Below are 8193 nucleotides of genomic sequence, written 5' to 3'. Positions count from 1 at the left end.
GCCACAGGAGGTGGGAACTCGCACCTTCTCCAGTTGCCAGTCCACCCTCTGGTCCCCTAAGTCCCAAGACTTATAGAAAGATATAGCAAAGTTTAGTGGCTTTCTAGGAGGGTGTAGTTGCAGATTGCAACACTCTTGATCTTCAACCTTCCTGTTCCAAGCATATAAGAGAAATTAAAGGCTAACTGTGAATCTTGGCAAAACAATGGTGAAAGGCCTACTATTTAGAAACATAGTGGTTGAACATGGTTTCAACAGGTTTTCTGCCCCTTAAAAGGAAGTTTTTGCTTGGCCGCCTGTCCACAATAATACTATGTGGTTGGGTCCCTGTAAATAATTTCATAGGGCAATACGCGTCTGGGAATTACTCTAAACGAAAAGTGTCCTGAGATAACTTTTAATGATTTAACTAGAAAAAATAGAACTGAATTGAAAACACCGCCTCATTGCATTTTCTTTTGCATATTCTAACATTTGGTAAAATTTTTTACACCACATTTTGATGGAAACCTGGCTATACACCTCACATTCACTCTATCAGCATAGGGAGTTGGGACCATTAATGAATTATGGAGACAAGTAATATTCAATCGTTGTTGTGTGGCAAATTAAATATGTCTAAGTCAACCATGTCTAAGTAATCAACATCTGTTTAACAGGAAAATTATAATATCAACAAAAGGACAATTTTCATATCAAATTATAGAATGATAACAACATAACAATAATTAATGCATAATTAGCAGTGATAATTACCAATTATGTTGACTCAAATGCCAGGTGAATAATTTGTTTCCCCCATAATATTGTGCATATGAATTTGTCAGCTAACTGAGCAGCCTGACAGGAAGGAGAGTTAAAGATTCAGAAAGCTAAAAAAATGGCCTGCCAACGTTTACAGCGTGGGGAGGTGGGGGGGTGTGTGGGTGGGGGGGGGGGGGGGGGGGGGTGGGGGGGGGGGGGGGGGGGGGCGGCTGGAGACACAACAGGAATCAAACTATTTAGAGCACTTGGTTGATAGTGATAATGACCTCCATGGCAATGCTTACGGTCTGTAGAGCGCAGGACTTGGATCTAAGGAGAAGATCTAACATATGTAGTATGAAAGCAGTGGTAATATCCATAGTGTCGGATAGACGATTCGAGAGAGGTGTTGGGTACGGGTGACTGCTGAGGTGCCCTTGAGCAAGTAACCTAAACCCTAACTGCTCCCTGGGCACCTACGGCTGCTCACTGCTCCTAAAGTATATAGTAATGTATATAGGATGGGTAAAATGCAGAGGACAACTTTTATTTCAAGTATGTAAAATGCTGTAAATGCTGTGAAATGACAATAAAAGATTGATATTTGGCATTTTAATGCACAAAATGAGAATGTGCATAAAAACAGCTGGGTGGAAACACTTCTATCTAATGATGTATGTGGAGATTGCTTAGATCCTCGGTTTGGTGATGAAAGAAACTAGACTCAGAATGTAAACATTTTAATACTGCAATCTGCATAATTAACTTTAAACTAGTGAAGCCAAAGTTTTTTCCTTTTCAAATTTGCATTATTTGTCCTTCTCTCTGTCTCTCCCTCTCACTATCACTATCTATCCTTCGGTTTCCTTTGTCCATGACGGGCTGCGGCTGGCTGATAGCAGGCCTTCAGTCAGAGAGGACGGAGCAGTGATGTCTCTATCAGCAGACCGAGGAATGAATGAACTTCCAACTGTGTCTCTGAGCCTCTGAAACCACACAGCCCTCCTCCTCCTCACCACCACTCTGCCCTCTCACCTCCTCATCTCTTCTTCTGTCAGCCCTTACCTTTGTCCCATTTTGTCCTCTTATCTCAGTCTAACTCTTTCCTGCTCCCTAAAAAAAACTGTTGTCACTCCTAGAATGACTTTTATTCCCCTATCATAGCCTTTAACTTGCAGGAACTGTGAAACATTTCCATGTGAAAAACAGCACAGTCCCATTTAATCATTTCAGAGTTGATCATTTGGGTATTAGTCTCTGATTGGACTGGTGGTTGGTGTTTGGGTAGCGCAGTGCTTTAGGCTTGTTTCTCCTTCTCCAACGGGAGATTTTCCTGAAGCTGCCCATTGAAACTGAGATCAGAGCTGCTGCCTGAAGCGGTTTGATGGATCATTAGCTCACGAGATGCCAGCACATACAGTGCCAGGCCCAAACATTTTAGTTAAAATATGAAACAATGTGTAACCCAACATAAGAAAACGAAATTAAGAACTAGGTATGTGGTGTACGGCCTCAGTCTGCTCAAAATGGCAACTGGGACAACAAACTTGTCTCCTCAGACAAAAAGGAAGACCCAGTTTAACTCAATTTCCCAGGGTCCCCCTAGCAGTTCCACACCTGGATGTGAAACCCACCTGCAGACCCAGCTCTCCAACGCCATTGGTCAAGCTGGCCTCTGACCAATGACATCAGTGTTGTAAATGAAAACTGACAGATGCACCACACTCGGTGTGAACTTACGGTTTGCTCTTTAGAGACATCTACTCTGCGGCACAGTTAAGGAACTTTCCCATCCTTTTTTGGATAAAGCGAGTACAGTTTTTAACTCAGCTTGTTCCAGTCCACTGGTGAATTCATTGAATACTCTCTCCCCTGAAGAACAGACCAAGGCGACCAGCTTCCCTTTTTCCCATTCTGCTGCTGTGTTCGAGTAATGAACAGGACGTGTTCTTTTCACTGACAAGGACCAGGATCAGTTCACTGTTATCAGATAACAGTCGGATGTATAGTCTGAGCATTGTAACTAATGTCCATTTATTGTGATTATTTAATTATTAATCAAAGTATCACAATTTTAATGAGACTACATCAATAAACGTCGATGTATGATTTGTAATCAAATCATTGCCCTCTGTTTAGAGGACTGAGGACTTTAATAATAATTAAAGCCAATATTAACAATTAATTTGAGATTCATTTTGATCCAAACAACCGGTGGCACCTACAGTGGAAAAACACAGGCAGTGAAGTGAATGGCATCAATGACGGCTAGAGTCCAATGTGGATCAGGTCTTTTGTTAAACATCTTACTAAAACTGTACAGAACAAATTCTTTCAGGAAATACTACAGTTTCCAGAACATTAGATACTGCTGTGATGAGAACCAGCTGAAAGCCCTCAAAGTAATTGATAAAAACTTTTAAAGACACACCGTTGAATTTCCCTTGGTGGAAGAAAGTACTTACAGTTACTGATGTATTTTTGGTCAGGAGGAGGTGAAGCACGTGAACGTGGGGGAAGCGTTGCCAGTAGGTGAGACAGTATCGACTTAAAGGCCTGACTGAACAGATCAAATACTTCTCAACTTTGAGCCTCCGCTGCTAAATCTGACAAATCCAGACGAAACCGGGCTGCATGCAGACCGCTTTCCAGAGATCTTTTAAGTGAAAATGGACTGCCCGCACTTTCAAACAACTGGCACTTATTTTTGTCACTCGTGTTAAAACCAGAAGTAAATGGGCTGTGTTTACCCACCCAGGATTTTGTTTGATTTTTCAGCTGATAATTGCACTGTACTCAACTGTAATTTAGGATGTCTGCAGCATTTGTGTTGACATGTGTGTTGCTTTGGCATTCAACTGACACTCTTCTCTCGGACTGTAGGTCAGTTTAGTTTGTTTTCACCCGTCTCCAGATCAATTTGCAGACTCCTCATCAGTACTGACATGCCACATTTCCTCCAGTAATCACAGATTTTATTTTCATCACAGAAAAACGTTATTGTGTCATCTGTTTTAGTTGATCCACATTCTGCTCTGATCACAAAGTGTTTGTAGAAAACACTCGGCTGAATTGATTAGGATCACTTCAAGCTGCTCAGATTAATTTGCACTCACAGCAGTACAAAGACCCAATCTTCCTTTTTTCTGCAGCCGGCGTAAACATGGAGCTCAGAAGATTGGAAAGTGGTGATTAGATTCTCTTGAAATTTAATGTGGGTTTCAAAAGTCAAAACATAAACCAAACAATGTTTTCGGGGGTTTGCATTAAAAATAAATCTGATCAAAACAATGCAGTGTTGTACATCATTTAAACATGTTGTATTTCTACAAATGGTATAATTAAAAGAGCCATATAAACCTCAAGTAGGTCCCTCCAGGACGTTGCAATATCACAATTGCAAATTCAACCAATCCCTTTAAATTTGAGCATCAACCTAGAGGCTCAGAGTTGGTGTGCTGGCACAACTTGACAAGGTACATAAAGAAGGGAGGTAATATTAAGGCCAACACTCCATCTACGAAGAACCTTTAATAGGTACAGCTGAATTGGCCAACAACTCTTTAAAGGGAAATTTATATAGGCTAGCAAAATGTTAAAAGTCAGTGGGGCATTCACACTTAAATCAGACTGAATGTGGAAATGAGCTTCTTAAATGGTATAGTTACATAAGCTTTTTTGCTTATAGGACTTCTGGGACACTAATGATTTGGTTTTACTTAAAACTGCTAGATGTCTATTTTGGTTATCCTATATTTATTATTTTATCACAGGCCTTTGTACATCATGTAACCAAATGTAAGGATACTGTCTGTCTATCTATACTTAAATGAATAAACTGTAATGCACACACAAAGACAGGTTATAACAGAGGTTACAACAGCGGTTATTACCCTAAACGGGGTCCAAAAGGAAGGAACGAGGGAGGGAAGGTAGATTATACAGTGTCACAATTACAGCTAATGCAAATTCAAATTCATTGTGACAATGCATTTTCCAGCTAATCCAAGGTTGTTGTTTCTTGTTTTTTGAAACATATATATATATATACATAATATGTACACTATAGGATAATTTTCTCACATAAATGAACACTTAATTCTGAGCCTTTGTTTTTTTTCCGCTGGAATGAGTTGCCTTCATCCTGGGTTCAGGTGACAAGTGAACATCAACATCAGCAGCCTCATGTATCAAAGCGTGCCTCAAACAAGTTCTTTATCTTTGTGTAAGAACTTGATGTATGTACAAGAAAGTTGATAATAATCAAACCTGCTAACACAAATGTATGCAACATGCAACAATGAATTCCACGTATTCTACATCTGTCTGACTGTGCATGAGCCAAACCACCATACATGGTCAACAACATCACTTTATCAGCAGAAACAGTTTGCTCTGATTGTGAACAGTTAATTAAGATTGAGTCGGAGTGGATTTGGGGGTCCAAGCCAGTGAGGCTGAAACATCAAATAATGGATAAACGATTAGCCATGAGCCTCTGGGCCCAGACTGAGGCATATAGACAGAGCACAACATTGTCTGTATGCCTCAGCCTGGTTGACACAGTAACAAGCTGTGAGCCAGTGGCCTTCTGGGAAGAGGCAACCATGACAGACTCCAGGCTGCATGAGAAACAAACACTCTGACGCTCAGACCCATGATTAATGGCTGCTGGTGGTTTTACAGCAGTGAGGAATATAAAAGTAAATGATATTACAGGAGAAGCAGAAAAGTGGCTGGCATTACAACACAAAAATAACAGCTATTATTGGATACAAATGGAGCTGAAGAATCATTTGTTGATCCATACGTTTTGGTATTGGGCTGAAGAGTGATGAGAAGGTCTAAGAAACTGAACAGAAATGACCCAACAAAAGGGCCGCACTGAGGAGATGTGAGGCTCCTGGGAAATCAACATAATGAAAACACACCTGAAAACACAGACCGCTGGGCCGCAGAGTGATTGCCTTTCATCTGGCTGTCTGGATCAGATTGAAATATGAGCCAACGACAGTGTGAACAAACACAGAGGCCTGTAAAGATCTACCAGTGGTTTTATATATAGCCTGTGTTAAGACTATTACTGCTCTGTTGCTTTACAACACTGAATACACAGAGAGACAGAGGGAAACATTTGCTCAGCTGTATGTTGGATTCTACTGAGCGGAGTGACAAGAATGGGAGGAGTAAAATGTCCCTGCAGAGGTCCTACAGGAGCAATGAAATGAATGATATAATAAAAATCTCTCCACAACTAATGCATGTCTATAGGTCCTTTTTGTGCACATGTATCTATTTTGGGCTTGTGTGTGATATAGAAATAGAGCTTTGATTCTTTCCCCGAACCCGACAGGATCTGCTGGCATCTGCTTCCATGGTTTGGGCTTGCACAGAACTTTCTTTGGGGTCGGGTCGGACCTGATGTTCCCTATCAAAGCTCTAAATTGAAAAGCCTTGTATTATGTTCGCTGTCAAAGAAGAGTCTCTGTTCATGCAATGTTACTACAGCTATTTGTTACAGCAAAGGTTTTTAAAACTCTACTCAAGTCCGGTCTTGTACTCAAGAAGTTATTTTGTTGCAGACTCATTGGTATTTGCAATGTCACTTGCAATCGTAAGCCTGGCAACCAAAACTCATCTCTTTAGCAATGGCAAAAGTAGTCTTTTTTCTATCTTGGCAACAAGTCTTACTTAGACTCAGTCTGTACTTGGACTTGGTCTCAAAGAATTACGATACAGTTATTGACAGTCATGCGTTGCCAATGGTGTGCGGATTCAACACAAAACATGGCCACTCATGTGTTGTAGTGATGACAGTTTGTAGTGAAGTAGATCCATTTAGATCTTTATTTGCATTTGGTAAGTGGCGGGTGCTAATTTTGGACCCTGGTGGCATCACATCAACATTCTTAACAATCTGCACAGAGTCTGTGTCAGAGTTAAGTGGCTTCTACAAACAGCACGATGGTCCAGCAGCTAATGGAATGACTCTTGATGAAAAGAGCCACCATCTCCGACTGCAGCAAATGTGAATTAACAAGCAAGTGTTATTGAAATGAATATGGATCAGATCTCATTACGACCAATGCCGGTGTTTTCCATCGGTAATGTGTGAATTTATTCACTTTAATTAGCTGTGTGTGTGTGTGCATGTGTGTGGGACGAGGAGATTCCAACTAGGTCTTAAATATATGACACTTTTCATCTGGGTAGAAAAAATGGTTTGCTGTCAGACGCTTGGTATTCCCGCTTCATGTGATTATGAAATAATGTAGGTACAGATCTCTGTCATCTGCTCTGGTGATTTCACTGGTTTTTAATGGATCAGAGGAGGCAAATTAAAGCTATAGATGAAACATACCGTGCAGAGTCTGTACGTGTAATCGTGTCTATTTCTCATTGGAGGTTAATAATATAATAAAGTCCCCTCTAAGCTGTCAGTTAACTCAGTTTCTTGCAGAAAGGAAGCTTGAGCAAATGTTAGTGACTTAATGAAGGCCAATCAACCGAGGATCTCAGAGGAAACGCAGAGGAAAAGTATGTTTAAAAAGAAAGAAGAGAAAGTACATTTTCCTACTGGGGAAGGAATTGTGTCCGCAGAATTTCTCCATCCTGAGTTTTCCTTTGAGAGAAGTTAAATTCCCCCATGATTCCCATACACAGAACTGTCTAGAAAACCCAATATTTCTGATCTCGCAGTCATTCTTCTGTTCCTATCAAATTGCTGGAGCCGTAAAAGCCCTGAGGAGCATTGAGCCGTGCCGACTCTTATCAAAACTCCCGAGACTGGCGCCGAAAACAACAGTCAAACCACAACAGGCCTGTCGAACAAGCTGCTTTATTGTGTGGGTGTGTGTTCATTCAAACCATGACTGAACATGAAAAGCCCACAGCAGAACCAGGTTGCTGTTTTCCTTCCCAGGTGAATCCCCTGGGATCTCTTTTCCCACTTTTCAAACAAAACAACACTGAACAGGTGATGTGTAGTTGAAAGCACAGAGCAGCACAAACAAGTTTAAATCAAGGTTTTTAGGTATTTAAAATTAAGTGGTGGGAAAAGGTAAAACAAATGGATGAGATGTCAAAACATTCAGTTCTTAATGACAAAGTCAGAGTCTCATTTTATTTTAAATTATTATTATTATTATTATTATTATTATTTAATATTTATTTTTCCTTAAAATGTGAATGAACGAAATGGTTTTGAGGCAGAAAAAATGTTAATACAGGACAAAAGAAATCAGTTTTTAAGAGTTTAAGACAATGAAGTAATTAAAAACAGAATTAAATATAACCTGCTCAAAACTACCGTTGGTTATTATCTTTTTTAGGAGGTTATCTGTTACAATTCTGATACCACCATCTGGAAGGAAGCGTTGACTGTGGCAGTTAATAGATGCAAAAAGGAACTAGCAGACTGAAATTCAGAGGCAGACAAAAAAAAAAAAA

The sequence above is a fragment of the Morone saxatilis genome, unplaced genomic scaffold, assembly GCF_004916995.1.
Source record: "Morone saxatilis isolate NCDOM2014 unplaced genomic scaffold, NCSU_SB_2.0 Contig23, whole genome shotgun sequence".
Lineage (NCBI taxonomy): Eukaryota > Metazoa > Chordata > Actinopteri > Moronidae > Morone > Morone saxatilis.
This window is presented reverse-complemented; position numbering follows the sequence as displayed.